We start from the raw sequence: 15,016 nt of genomic DNA, 5'->3' as shown, positions 1-15,016 counted from the left end.
TGGCCGGGGACCCTCGCAGCTCCCGGGTGGCCACGGGCAGCAGCAGCAGCCAGAGAAGGGCCACAGGCTGGCCTCGGCCTTGGGCGATCCACGCCTCCGTGCCCATTGCCAGGGTTGCTGACTCCCGCCTGACCCCAGCCTGGCCCTGCCTGACCTTGCCCTGACCCCGCCTCAGCCCAGCCCTCAGCCCACCCTGACCTTCTTCATAACCTTTTAAACAACTCTACTAAGATATAATTTATATACCATGAAGTTCACTTATTATTATACAAGGGACAATTCAATGATTTTCTGTACATTTTTTAAAATTTATTTATATTTAAATAAACTTTTTGTTTTAGATTTATGAAAAAGTTGCAAAGACAGTACAAGGAGTTCCAAGATCCCCCTCACCCATTTTCCCCTAATATTAAGATCTTATATTACTATGGCACATTTGTCACAACTAGTGAGCCAATATTGAGACATTAATATTAACTGAGGTCCATCCTTTCTTTTTTTAAATTTTTTTAAGCTTAAGGTGTATAGCATAATGATTTGACTTCCATGCATCATGAAATGATCATCAGAATAAATTTAGTGAACATCCATCATCCCACATAGATACAAAATTAAAGAAATGGAAAAAAAAATTTTTCCTTGTGATGAGAACTCTTAGGATTTACTCTATCAACTGTCATGTATAACATACGGCAGTGTTAATTATATTTATCATGTTGTCCATTACATCCCTAGTACTTATTTATCGCATAACTGGGAGTTTGTACCTTTGACTGCAGCTAACCAGTTCTCCCTCCCCCAATCTCCGGCCTCTGGTAACCACAAATCCGATCTCCTTTCCTATGAATTTGTTTGTTTTTGAAGTAGAATTGATGTACAATGAAATGCTATGTTAGTTCCTGTTACACAACATAGTGATTGGTTATTTCTGTACATTTCAAAATGATAAGTATAGTTATGATATGTCACCATACAAATATATCACATAATTATTGACTATATTCCCCACAGTGTACATTTCATGCTCATTTATTTTGCAACTGAAATTTTGTACCTCTTCATCTCCCTCACCTGTTGCTTTCTTTCCCCCAACACTCTCCCGTCTGGCAAGCACCTGTTTGTTCTCTGTATCTATAACTCTGTCTCTGTTTTGTTAGGTTTCTTCATTTGTTTTATTTTTTAGATTGCATATATAAGTGTAATCATACAGTACTTGCCTTTGTCTGACGTACTTCACTTAACATAATACCCTCATGGTCCATCCATGTTGTTGCAAACGGCAAGATCCCGTTCTTTATCAGATATGTGATTTGCAAGATTTTCTCCAAGTCTGTAGCTTGTTTATTCATTCTTTCAACAGTGGTGCTCAAAGAGCAAAAGTTTTTAATTTTGATGAAGTCTAATTTACTAATCTTTTCTTGTATGGATCATGTTTTTGATGTTATATCTAATAGATCATGAAGAGTTTCTTCTATGTTTTCTTTGAGAAATGTTAGGGGTTGTTTCTTACATGTGGATCTGTGATCAAGTTTTAGTTCATTTTTGTCTAGTGTGATGTAAGTTTCTGTTTCTTTGCTTTGGGTTTTTCCTGTGGATATCCATTTATCCCTGCACCTTTCCTTGGTTAAAAAAAGAAAGGTTAGTCTTTCTTGTATTGAATTGTCTTGGGACCTCTGTTGAAAATCAATTCATAATAAAAATTGTTTTATTTCTGGACTCTTAATTCTGTGCCATTGAACTGTATTCCTTTCCTTGTGCCTGAAACCCACTGTCTAGATTAATACGTATTATAGTAAAATTTGACGTCAGGTGGTGAAAGTTCTCCAGCTTTATTCTTTTGCCAAACTGTTTAGGCTATTCTGCATCTTTTGCATTTCCATATGAATTTTAGGATCAGCTGTCAAATTCTACACAAAAAGAGCCTGCTAGAATATTCACAGGGACTGCATTGAATTTATAGATCAATTTGAGGAGAATTGCTTTCTTTTTTTTACTTAAAAATTTATTTATTTATTTATTTATCTAATTTTGGTTGCTTTGTGTCTTCGTTGCTGCGTGTGGGCTTTCTCTAGTTGTGGTGAGTGGGGGCTACTCTTGGTTGCAACGTGCAGGCTTCTCATTGTGGTGGCTTCTCTTGTTGTGGAGCATGGGCTCTAGGCACGTGGGCTTTAGTAGTTGTGGCACACGGCTCCGTAGCTGTGGCTCACCGTCTTTAGAGCGCTGGCTTGTAGTTGTGCCTCATGGGCTTAGTTGCTCCGCGACATGTGGGATCTTCCTGGACCAGAGCTCGAACCTGTGGCCCCTGCATTGGCAGGAGGATTCTTAACCACTGCACCACCAGGGAAGTCCGAGAATTGCTTTCTTGATAATATGAAGTCTCCTGATCTATGAAAAAGAAATGTTTCTGTTTATATAGATCCTTAATTTCTCTCAGCAATGTTTTGTAGTTTTCAGTGTACAGATCTTGCAGCTCTTTCTTAAATTTATTTCTAAGTATTTTATTCTTTTCCATGCTACTGTGAATGAAATCATTTTGTTAATTTCCTTTTCATATTTTTGTACTTAGTATATAGAAATGAAATTTATTTTTATAAGAAATGTTTCCTGTGACCTTCTTAAACTTGTTTATTCATTCTAGTCTGTTTTGTTTTGTTGTATTTTGTTTTGGTGGGATCATTGGTGTTTTCTAACACATAGGATCATGTCCTCTGTAATAAAAGTTCGAATTCTGCCATTTAAAGTTGGGTGCCTTTAATTTCTTCTTTCTCTCCTACCTTCTTTTTTTTCTTTTTCCCTTCTTTCCTTCCCACCTTTCTTTCCTCCACTTCTTAGAGACTATATTTTAAGGACCTTGCTTTTCAAATATGGTCTATCAATCTTTGTCTTTAACTTTGTTTCATCTATTCACATTCAATGTGATTATTGATATGGTTGGAATTACATTTTCCACTTTGGTATTTGTTTTCTGTATGTCTCTTATCTTTCCCCCCACTTTTGAGACAGGCTGGGACCTGGGACCCTTTGCTGCAGTGCTACAGCAGATTTCTATAAACTGGTGTATGCATGGGTGAGAGTCCCACCTGTGGATTAGGTTCCTACAGATGAAATACAACTGTCTGGTTTCCAGGCTCGATCACCCCGGTGGGCAGTGGACAGGGTGCACCCTCCTTCAGTGGCCCTTTCTGAAAGCTTGCAGGTTGGTGCCTGAAGAGACAACTGCAGGGTCAGGTTGAAATGGCAATCTCTCTCTTTCTCTTTCTCTTTTACAGTCTTTTCTGTCCCTCCTCCCTTTACCTCTCCCTTGGTCCTTATACCTGCACTCCCATCCCCTTTATCCTGAAAACTTCTTGTTTGTGTCTAAGTTTTTGTCATTGGTATCTTTGTTTTATGAGTTTTGTCTGTCCAACTGCTCCTACAAGTCTCTGCTAACATTGTGGGCATGGTGAAGCTCTTAAACCCTGAAATACAAACGGATCCCACATTGTCTGAGACTCGACTCCAGCCTTGGGTTACTTAGTGGGATTTTAAAGAACAAAAAAAGAAGAGAGGGGCTTGCACCTCTCTCCTCTGCCTTTGCAATGTAACTATTCTGCCTGGACTCTCAGGGACTCCCTGATCCATCTGTAGTCCCCCAGAGTGAGGGAAAAAAAGAGACCTTTTTATATTCAAGCAGGAAAACTAAGAGATCTCTGATTTTGTAAAAATTAACTTGTGTGGCTTAAGCTTGTGGGTTTAATTAATACAGACCTGTCTGTATTATCAACATTAAGTATAATACTTCTATCCTACCTAGGGTTACTGGAAGTCAATAAGTGCATATTGTTTCTGTGATAAAATCTGTTAGCAAGGAAAATAACCTGATATGATTAAACTTTTAAGTAAATATAACTGGATAAGAGCTTTTTAGTAAACTCAATGGGAATAATCATGTTTTCAAAATGTCCATCTAGAACAGTCCCTCCAAATTTTGGTAACTTGAAACTAAATTAAGTTAAATGATGGGAATCCATTGAGTATCCAGGCCGTTTCAAATAAGATGAAATATTGGAACATCAATTGCTAAACAGGTCTAAATTTACCTACTTTTGTTTTCTTGTGAGAGGGAAAGTAAGGATGTTTGGGTTTATTAGACACATATCTTACATCACATTAAGGAAAGAAATTGTGCTTTGGGAAGATACATGGGATCTTCCCAAGAGTTTATGGGATATTCCAATCAGGGAATGCTAATGTAAAAGACATTTCATTGTGACGTAAGGAAGGTAAGATGTGTGCTTTCAGAAAAGAAGGTATGTGGAATGGAAATGTATTTCGTTAAATGGAAAAATGTGATTTTGTCCTACAGCTGGTTATTTCTGAATGGAAAAAAGAAGGGACAAAATATGGCTACACAAAGTTACAGAAGATTTGCAGAAAAGGAGCACTGAGAAGACAATGTTTTATGTGGTTAGAATTTTCTAAGGTTGGATTAAATTTAATTAGGTAACCGGATTTTATCAAGAGTAGGCTGATATAAGACTGGATTTGGTTTCTTTCTCTCATAAGAGAACAAAGATTTCCTCGAATGCTCCTTTTGATAACAGATTGTGTGAGTTTCTGTGCCTTTAAGTGATCTGCATTTACTTTTGGAATCCTTTTTTTTTTCACCTTAGCTCAAGGAATAATTGTTTCACAGCAGCCTATGATTCTATTTGACTGGATGTTTTAAAACTTTTGGAAATTTTTGACAGATTTCCCAAATATCAAATTCTAATTGAAATTCTTTTGACTTCCAGTTAACTTTGGGATGCTTCATGGGGCCCCTGGAGCCTCCCAAAGAGAGATCCTAAACTAATTGGGTTCATTTGGTGTGTTAAATTACACACCAATGGGAAACATTGTCTAAACTCATTGTTGCCTGTGTCAGATGGAATCATCAGGCTCTCCCCAGTTTTATCATAGCTGTCAAACAGAGAGGGGAAAGGGTTTTAGGTTTTTCTGCTGTCTAGTCTCTCACCTCATTCTATGTCCAAAAAAAAATCCCCTGTGGGAATACTCCCAACGTAGGCCCTTAGGTCCTGACCCCAATGGCATTTTCCATTGCACCCAACTCCAATTCCTCCAGGAGTTCCTTTTTTGCACCTCTAGGACCCCTTTCACTCAAGGCCTTGGCAGCCCATACCTTGTTACAGATCACCTATTGGGTGGCCACTTCCAAGCAGCCCACATCCTAGGTTTTATAGATGCTCAAACTCGAGGAATACCCGCAGCATAGGGAAACGTTATAGGACAAAAGCCTCCTGGTAAATGTCTCTGGGACACTGGACTTCATTTCTAGGAGCACTTTTTCTCGGTTGCATGTTATTCAACATGGGATGATCCTCTTCTAAGCCAGAAGAAACACCTCTGGAGAGTATCCTTAAAAATTGGAAACTTTCAAAATAGACGGGCTGAAAAGGGAAACATTTAAACTCTATTGTAACATTGCCTGGCCCTTGTATAAGTCGGGGAATGGAGAAAAATGGTCTGAAAATGGGTCTCTATAATACCGTGTTGCAATTGGATCTCTGCTGTTGCAGGACAGGAAAATGGACTGAGGCTCCCTATGTTCAAGCCTTCATGGTCCTGGGAATTCCCTGACGGTCCAGTGGTTAGAATTCTGAGCTGTCACTGCTGAGGGCATGTGTTCGATCCCTGGTCGGGGAACTAAAATCCCACAAACCACATGGGGCTGCCCCCACCCCCCAAAATAAACCTTCATGGTCCTTTACCAAAACCCCGCTCTATGGGTCTCCTGTAATCAAAAGCCTGGGGAATCAGAAACACTCCCGACATTTTAAATGATCCCCTTCTAGCTTTCTCCGACTCTCAGGGGGGAAACCAAGCTTCACCTGCTTCCCCGGAGCCACCTACTCCTCCAGAGCCACCTACTCCTCCGGGTCCCTCTGACCAATCCCAATCTCTGCCTCCTTATGTCCCTTTATATCCTCCGTCGCCCCAGGAGGGAGAGACTAGTCCCTCCAGGGTAACTCGTAGTGGAACTTCCTGTCGCCCAGGATCAGGTTCAAAGTTAGCCCCCACCTCTGCCCCACAAGGCCTTTACCCCTTCAGGAATCAGCTGATGGAAACTGAAGCACTACTGGAGTGCATGTCCCCTTCTCAATGAGAGACTTAGGAATTTGTAAGGAGAATTTTGACAGGTTCTCAGAGAACCCTGACAAGTTTAGGGACGAATTTATCAGGCTGGGGTTGACATTCTCTCTCACCTGGCAGGACATCATGGTTATTCTGGCCTACTGTTGCACCCCAGATGAAAGGGAGCGTATACTGAGAAAGGCCAGGTAACACTCAGATGGCCTATTGGCCACCAATCCACACCGCCAAATTTTTCAGGTGGGTGGGGATCCAGTCCCAGAACATGACCCACACTGGGACTATGAAGATCAGGTAGGCCAGGCTAGGATGAGGCATTATATGACTTGTCTATCAGAAGGACTGAAAAGGTGTATGGTGAAGCCTGTAAATTATGATAAGGTCCGAGAAGTTGCAAAGGACAAAGATGAAAACCCAACAGTCTTCCTGAGCCGAGTGACAGAGGCATTCAGGAAGTACACCAGTACAGACCATGAGTCCGCAGAAGGGAGGACACTATTGGCCATGAATTTTATCACCCAGGCTACTCCTGATTATCAGGAGAAAATTACAAAAGCTTGAGTGTGGGCCCCAAACCCCACTGTCAACCTTGGTAGAGGAGGCTTTCAAGGTCTATAACAACCGCGACTTAATGGAGGAGTCCAATAAGGATAAGAGGCTAAAAAAGAAAACACAACTTTTGGCTGCTCTGACCCACCCACCATCTCGAAGGGACGCTGGAGGGCCAAGAAGCCTGGACAGACTGCCAAGAAGCTGCCTGGGCTCGAACAAGTATGCCTTTTGTTGGAAGGCGGGGCACTGGAAGGGGGAATGTCCTGAGCACTTTCCTGTGAGACACCCAAGGGGCAACCTTGACTGGCCCCAGGTCCTTACAATTCTCTCCAATGAGAGATTCCTGCACACCAACTGATGGAGCCTGAGTGCCTTCCCAGCTCCAGATCCCACTCGATCCATCCTCATCACTCCAGCAGAGTCTCGGGTCAACCTCGATGTGGCAGGTAGGAGAACTGAATTTCTTGTAGACACTGGAGCCACCTGCTCTGTTCTGACTTGGCCAGCTGCCCCCCTCTCCAACAGAGACTGTACTGTGACAGGAGTTGATAGACAGCCAAAGGTAAGGTGATTTACATCTCCCCTTGCCCACAGAGTCAGGCCCATTATTATTATTCACTCCTTTTTGTATATGCCAGAATGCCCTGTCCTCCTCCTCAGAAGAGATTTGCTAAATAAGTTAAGAGCTAGTATATTCTTAGGAGGTAGAGAATTCAAGCAGAGAATGCATCTGTTAGTAGCCCCAGATGACCCACCTGCTGGTCATCAAAATATTCCCCAAGACATTCCCCAAGAAATTAGGGAACAAGTAGATCCTGCAGTTTGGGATACCTCAGTGCCAGGAAGGGCAAAACCTGTTCCCCCAATAAACATAAAGTTAAAGCCTGGGGAAAAATACCCCTGGAAAAGATCTTTTAAAGCCTGAGGCCCTGAGGGGAATCCAACTGCTGCTCAGCAAGTTCCTAAAACACAGACTCATTAGGCCCTGCCAATCCCCTTGCAACACCCCGATCCTCCCCATTCAGAAGCCTAATGGGGAGTTTTGGTTTGTGCAAGACTTACAAGCAGTGAATGAGGCACTCATCCCTATTCACCCATTGGTGCCAAACACATACACCTTCCTCACCCAAGTGCCAGGGAGCACCCAGTATTTCTCTGTTTTGGACCTCAAAGATGCACTTTTCTGTATTCCTCTACATCCTGAGTCTCAATACCTTTTTGCCTTTGAATGGAGGGACCCTGACACCCTGGAGGCTACCCAATATACGTGAACAGTGCTTCCTCAGCGATTTGGGACAGGCCCCATCTTTTGGAAACACGTTAGCAAGGGAACTGAGGGAACTGAGCCTTGAGAAGGAACTCTGCTGCAATATGTTGATGATTTATTGATAAGTAGTGAGACCGAACAAGATTCAGATCAAAATACCATTAGGGTCCTAAATTTTCTGGCAGAAAGGCGATATAAAGTCTCTCCAACAAAGGCTCAGATCTCACAGCAGTGGGTTCAATATTTAGGATTTGTTTTGACCCCAGGGGCACAAGCCCTGGCCGTAGATCAAAAAACAGCAATTAGTGCATTACCATCTCCAACCGCAAAGAGGCAACTTCGAGGCTTTCTCAGGATGGCCGTGTTCTGTTGTGTCTGGATTCCAAATTATGGCCTTATAGCAAAACCCCTCTATGAGGCTCTAAAGGGAGAAGAAAGAGAACCCCTTCAATGGAATAAGGACCACTAGTGGGCCTTTGAGACTCTAAGGACTGAATTAAGTAGAGCACCAGCACTGGAGCTTCCAAATTTGGACCAACCCTTTACCCTATACATTCACGAGAAGTCAGGGATAGCACTAGGAGTTCTGACCCAAAAGCTGGGACCAGATCAGAGAACAGGGGGCTTACTTTTCAAAACAACTGGACTCAGTGGCCCTGGGATGGCCAAGCTGCCTGCGGGCAGTAGCAGCCACAGCCCTGTTAGTTAATGGGTCTTCCAAGCTCACCCTGGGACAACATTTAGATGTGTTAACCTCTCATCAGGTACAATCTGTGCTGGAAGTCAAAGGACATTGATTGACTGGAGGAAGGTTAACAAAATAACAGGCCCTCCTAATGGACGCCCCCAACATTACCTTAAAGGTGTGTCAAACCCCAAACCCATAAACTCTGCTTCCAGTGGTCAAGAGTGGAGACTTACTGCATCAGTGTATAGAGACCATAGAACAAACTTACTCCAGTAGGTCTGATCTTCTAGATGAGCCTCTAGACAGCCCTGAGGTCGAATGGTTTACTGATGGGAGCAGTTTTGTAGAAATGGTAAACTGAAAGGTGGTGTATGCCATAGTTAGCCTAGACGAAGTCATAGAAGCCAAGGCCCTGCCACCCCAGACATCAGCCCAAAAGGCTGAACTAATTGCCTTAACGAGAGTTTGCAATTAGGGAAGGATAAGAAATTAAATATTTTTACTGACTTTAAGTATGGGTTCCATGTGTTCCATGCTTATGCCGCCATTTGGAAAGAAAGAGGAATGTTAATCGCTAGAAGTTCCCCCCTAAAACATAAAGATTTGATTTTGACTCTTTTAGAAACAGCGCAGCTCCCGACCTAGGTAGCAGTAGTCCACTGTAGGGGCCACCACAGGGAGGGGCCTTTTGTTAGCCAAGGGAACAGCAAAGCTGATCAAATTGCAAAACAGACAGCTCGATTGCAGGATCCTGAACAAGTTATGGCCCTAGTGATTGGCCCCCTGAACTCCCTAGCTCCCCCACTATTCCCCACAGGAACAAGAAAATTCTGAGAAATGGAGCTATGAGCAAGGAAGCACAGGCTGGTATAGAAAGGAGGATAGGGTGCTAATCCCTGAGGCCCAACAATGGAAACTCACTAAGAGCTTACATGACGCCACCCACTATGGGAGGGGTGCACTATGGGACTTGATGCAAAAGGCTTTTTCAGGGAAGGAGCTTAAAAGAACAATGAAACAAGTAAGGCTTGCCTGGAATTTATGTGCCCCTAATAACCCACAGACCTATCTACTCCCCACTTCGTTACTCAGGCCAATTCAATGCCGGGGGACATGCCTGAGGGAAGACTGGCAGTTAGATTTCACGCAAATGCCCTCACGATCAGGATATAAATATCTTCTGGTGTCTGTTGATACTTTCACAGGATGGGTTGAAGCCCTCCCCACCCGATCTGAAAAGGCCATGGAAGTGTGTAAGTCCCTTTTAGAAGAAATAATTCCTCAGTTTGGATTTCCAAAGTCCCTCCAGAGTGATAACGGGCCCTCTTTTATAGCCAAAATCACACAGGGGCTCACAACGGCCCTAGGGATAGACTACAAGCCACTTCTTGGCACCCTCAGTCTTCAGGGAAGGTAGAGAAAATGAACAATACTTTATTTATTTTTATTTATTTATGGCTGTGTTGGGTCTTCGTTTCCATGCGAGGGCTTTCTCTAGTTGCGGCAACGGGGGCCACTCTTCATCGCGGTGCGCGGGCCTCTCACTATCGCGGCCTCTCTTGTTGTGGAGCACAGGCTCCGGACACGCAGGCTCAGTAATTGTGGCTCACGGGCCTAGTTGCTCCGTGGCATGTGGGATCTTCCCAGACCAGGGCTCGAACCCGTGTCCCCTGCATTGGCAGGCAGACTCTCAACCACTGCACCACCAGGGAAGCCCGAACAATACTTTAAAGAAAACTTTAATGGCATTTCCCTGGTGGTCCAGTGGTTGAGACTCCTTGCTCCCAATGCAGCAGGCCTGGGTTCAATCCCTGGTTGGGGAACTAGATCCCGCATGCCACATCTAAGAGATTCCCGCATGCCACAAAACTAAAGATCCTGCATGCCACAGCAAAGATCCCATAGGCAGCAACTAAGACCCAGCACAGCCAAATAAATAAAGAAACAAATAAGTAAATAAATAAATATTTTTTAAAAAATAAAGAAAACCTTAGCAAAGGTCTGCCAAGAAACTCATGAACCCTGGACCAACTTGCTTCCTATTGTACTCTTCAGGGTCTGTGTAGCCCCCAGGAGTGGTCTGAGGCTTAGCCCATTTGAAATGACCTATGGGAGGCCTTTTCTTACTACTGATGTTCTATCAGATGAGGAAGTGAACCAGACCCTGAGATATATTATTAATCTAGAACAAGTTCAGAAGGCAATCCAGGATTATGCTCACAAGGCACTGTCAGCTCCCACTAAAGATACAGAGGAAGGAGCAGTTCCTTCACAAATAAACCCTGGGGACTAAGTTCTTCTTACAACATGGAAAGGGGGGTGCCCCAAAGACCAACAATTGCCAAGATGAAAGGGCCCTTATAAAGTAATTTTAGCCACCCCTACTGCTGTCAAACTTCAAGGGATATATATCTAGTTGCGTATATTTGTCCACACTAAAGTTTTACCTCCAGAAACCCCACAGGTCACAACCGAAGAACAATACACCTCTGAGTCAGTGGAAAATCTGAGATACCTATTCAAAAGATAGGCACCATCGACAGGTAAGTAAAATGATGTAGTGGGTTGGACTCCTATTTGAAGCCTTAACAAGACTTGGAACCTCTCTTTTTTCCTTGGCTGATGCGGTTCTTGACAATTGTCTGGCTTTTGTCTTGCAGAACAAGATGCAGCTTGTGCCATAACTAATACTTCCTGCTGCACTTGGTTAACTAATACTTCCTGCTACACATGGATCAATGTGACAGGACAGGTAACAGTTAATATTAAGGAAATATACACCCAGGCAGAGTGGCTTCACAATTTCAACAGGGGCGATATTGCCTCCACTGTCTGGTCAACAGTTAAAAAAGAAGAAGAAGAAGAAAAGAAGCCCTCCCAAAGTTAACCTGGTTCCTGCCCTTTCCAGACCCTTTAGTGGCTATTGTTGTTCTTTCTAGCCCTTGTTTGTTTAACTTTTTGGTTAAGTTTGTGTCTTCTAGGCTCTAACAGTTTGAAGTAAGACTCATGAGGGCTCAAGGAATTCAGCCCATTCCAGTGGAGAGTGGCCCAGCTCCCTACAGGTCGTTGGAACAGTCAGCAAAGGATTTCTATACCTCTAGGGTAGGCTAGGGTCTGCAGACCCTGTCCAGCAGGAAGACGTTTCAAAAGAAGAGACCTTTGGCCCCTCACCCCTTAAGAATAAGGGTGTAGAGTCTCTCAGGGGGAAATGAGACAGGCTGGGACCTGGGACCCTTTGCAGCAGTGCTGCAATGCTTGCATCTGGACAAACATTTCCTCAAGCCAAAAAATACAAAGAAACTATAAGGGACTAAAAATAACTGCGTGCATGCTCAGTTGGGACAAATTATGGACAAAAAATACACAAAGACCAAAAAGCCCAAATGCCACTTCTGAAGAGCCAGGAGAAAAAACAGGGGGTTGGGAGCAAAAACAGGGTACTGTGCATGCCCCCTGCACACAACATCACAAAGGGGTGGGCAAACCACCTAAGCCACCCCTCTGGCCCAACCCCTGGACACAACCTTACCCTCACCCCCATATAAGGAACCAGCTCGCCCCCCCCTCAGGGAGCAGGTTAACAAGGGAAACTGTTGTTTGTTCTGGCTCCCCCCTTGCTGCAGCAGGGGCTCCAATAAAGCCTTGCTTGAATTTCTTGTCTGGCCTCTTATCATTTTCTATTGATTAAGGAGGGCAAGAACCCTGGTCAGTAACACTTTCACTTCTCTACTTCTTTCTTTTCCACTATATACATTTTTTTATTGTGCCCTACTAATTCCTTTGTTGATTTTGTAGCTGTATTTTTAGTTACTTACATAGTGGTTGCTGTATTACTTGGGGTTCTCCAGAGAAACCGAACCAATAGGAATCAGGAGAGAGGGAGAGAAGAGGGAGAGAGAGAGATTGATTTTTATTATGAGGGGTTGACTCACATGATTATGGAGACTGAGAAGTCCCATGATCTGCCATCTGCAAGCTGGAGACCCAGGAAAACCGGTGGTATAATTTCAGCCTGAGTCTGAAGGTCTAAGAACCAGGGGAGGCAATGGTGTATATCCCAGTCTAGGGGCAGAAGAAGACCAATGTCCCAACTCAACCAGGCAAATAAGAAAGAAAAAAAGGCAAATTCTTCCTTCTTCTGCCTTTTGTTCCATTCAGGCCCTCAACAGGTTGGATGATGCTCACCCACCCTAGGGAGGGCAGTCTACTGAGTCCACCGATTCAAATGCTGATTTCATCCAGAAACACCCTCACAGACACACCCAGAAATAATGTTTAATCTGGGCACCCTGTAGTGCAGTAAAATTGACACAAAGATTAACCATCATAGTTGCTATAATCATTACACTGTGCATCTTAATTTACCCGAATCTACTATAGATTATTAAGTTTGGTAATAGAGAAACTCATCCAATATAGTTCCATTAACTTTCCCTCCTTTGTGCTGTTATTGTCATTTTTATTACATCTCTATGATATATCATCAATACAATATTTTAATTTAAACTTTATACATTTTTTAACCTTTTTAATTCAGTTAGTAGAGGATAGGGAAATATATTTATGCAGTCTTTTACAGTTACCCTTATATTTACCATTTTCTTGCTCTTTATTTCCTCCTGTAAATTTGATTTAACATCTTATATCCTTTTATTTCATATGGAAAGACTTTCTTTAGTATTTCTTATAAGGCAAGATTGCCAGCAATGAATTATCTCAGTCTTTGTTAATCTGAAAATACCCTTATTTCAACTTCATTTTGAAGGATAGTTTGACTGGGTATGGAATTCTTGGTTGACAGATTTTTCCTTTTAGCACTTTGAGTATTTTATCTCACTGTCCTCCATTTTTTTTTTTTCTAATGAGAAGCCAGTTATTAATTGGAATGTTGTTCCTTTATGTAAGATAAGTCTTTTTTCTCCTGCTGCTTTCAAGATTCTCTCTTGGTCTTTATCTTTGATTTGATATGTCCAGATACAGATTTCTTTGATCCTACTTGGTGTATGTTGGGTCTCTTGAATTTTAGATTAAATTTTTTAACATCTTTATTGGAGTATAATTGCTTTACAATGTTTTGTTAGTTTCTGCTATATAAAAAACTGAATCAGCTATATGTATACATATATCCCCATATCCCCTCCCTCTTGTGCCTCCTTCTCACTCTCCCTATCTCACCCCTCTAGGTGGTCACAAAGCACCTAGCTGATCTCCCTGTGCTATGCAGCTGCTTCCCACTAGCTATCTATTTTACATTTGGTAGTGTATATATGTCCGTGCTACTCTCTCACTTCATCCCAGCGTACCCTTCCCACCCCGTGTCCTCAAGTCCATTCTCTATGTCTGTGTCATTATTCCTGTCCTGCTCGTAAGTTCATCAGAACCATTTTTTTTTTTTGGATTCCATATATATGTGTTAGCATACAATGTTTGTTTTTCTCTTTCTGACTTACTTCACTCTGTATGACAGACTCTAAGTCCATTCACCTCTCAGAAATAACTCAATTTCATTTCTTTTTTATAGCTGAGTAATATTCCATTGTGTATATGTGCCACATCTTCTTTATGCATTCACCTGTCGATGGACAATTAGGTTGCTTCCATGTCCTGGCTATTGTAAATAGTGCTACAATGAACATTGTGGTACATGTCTCTTTTTGAATTACAGTTTTCTTAGGGTATGTGCCCAGTAGTGGGATTGCTGGGTCATGTGGTAGTTTCTATTTTTAGTTTTTTAAGGAATCTCCATACTGTTCTCCATAGTGGCTGTATCAATTTACATTCCCACCAACAGTGCAAGAGGGTTCCCTTTTCTCCACACCCTCTCCAGCATTTATTGTTTGTAGATTTTTTGATGATGGCCATTCTGACCAGTGTGAGGTGATGCCTCATTGTGGTTTTGTTATATTATTATTTTTCATCAAATTTGAAAAAATTTTGGCTATTGTTTCTTAAAATTTTTTTTACCCATTTCTTCCTCTGCTTTCCTTCTGGGATTCCCATTATGCATATATTAATATGTCTGATGACTCTCTGAGAGTCTGTTCATTTTTCTTCATTTATTTCTCTTTCTATTTTTCAGATTGGATAATTCCTATTAATCTATCTTCAAGTTCATTTATTCTTCCTTCTGTCATCTTGAATCTTCTGTTGAAATTAGTGAATTTAAAAATTTTCATTTTTGAAACCTTCAACTACAGACTTTCTACTTGGTTCTTTTTTAAAATAATTGCTATCCTTTTATTAATATTTTCTATTCAGTGGGTCATTACCATCATACTTTTCTTAAATTCTTTAAACATGGTTCCCTTCTCTTTTTTTTTAGACATATTTATAATAGATGTTTTCAAGTTTTAGTCTACTAAATCCAATATCTAGAG

The 15,016-nt window shown here is 42.1% G+C and overlaps 1 long non-coding RNA gene across 1 annotated transcript in view; it reads right to left on the bottom strand.

The window, feature by feature from the left end:
• The window catches only part of LOC309632972, a 30,703-nt gene extending 18,021 nt beyond the window's left edge, over positions 1-12,682 (bottom strand). The window contains exon 1 of the long non-coding RNA XR_014247235.1: positions 12,572-12,682. This is a non-coding gene — a long non-coding RNA (uncharacterized lncRNA). The remainder of the gene's footprint in view (positions 1-12,571) is intronic.
• Positions 12,683-15,016: the final 2,334 nt, after the last annotated feature.

This window comes from Balaenoptera borealis (genome assembly GCF_965194805.1).
Source record: "Balaenoptera borealis genome assembly, chromosome: 8".
In the NCBI taxonomy this organism is placed as follows: Eukaryota; Metazoa; Chordata; class Mammalia; order Artiodactyla; family Balaenopteridae; genus Balaenoptera; species Balaenoptera borealis.
The sequence above is the reverse complement of the archived record's forward strand: the minus strand, read 5'-3'. Positions and strand labels throughout refer to the sequence as shown.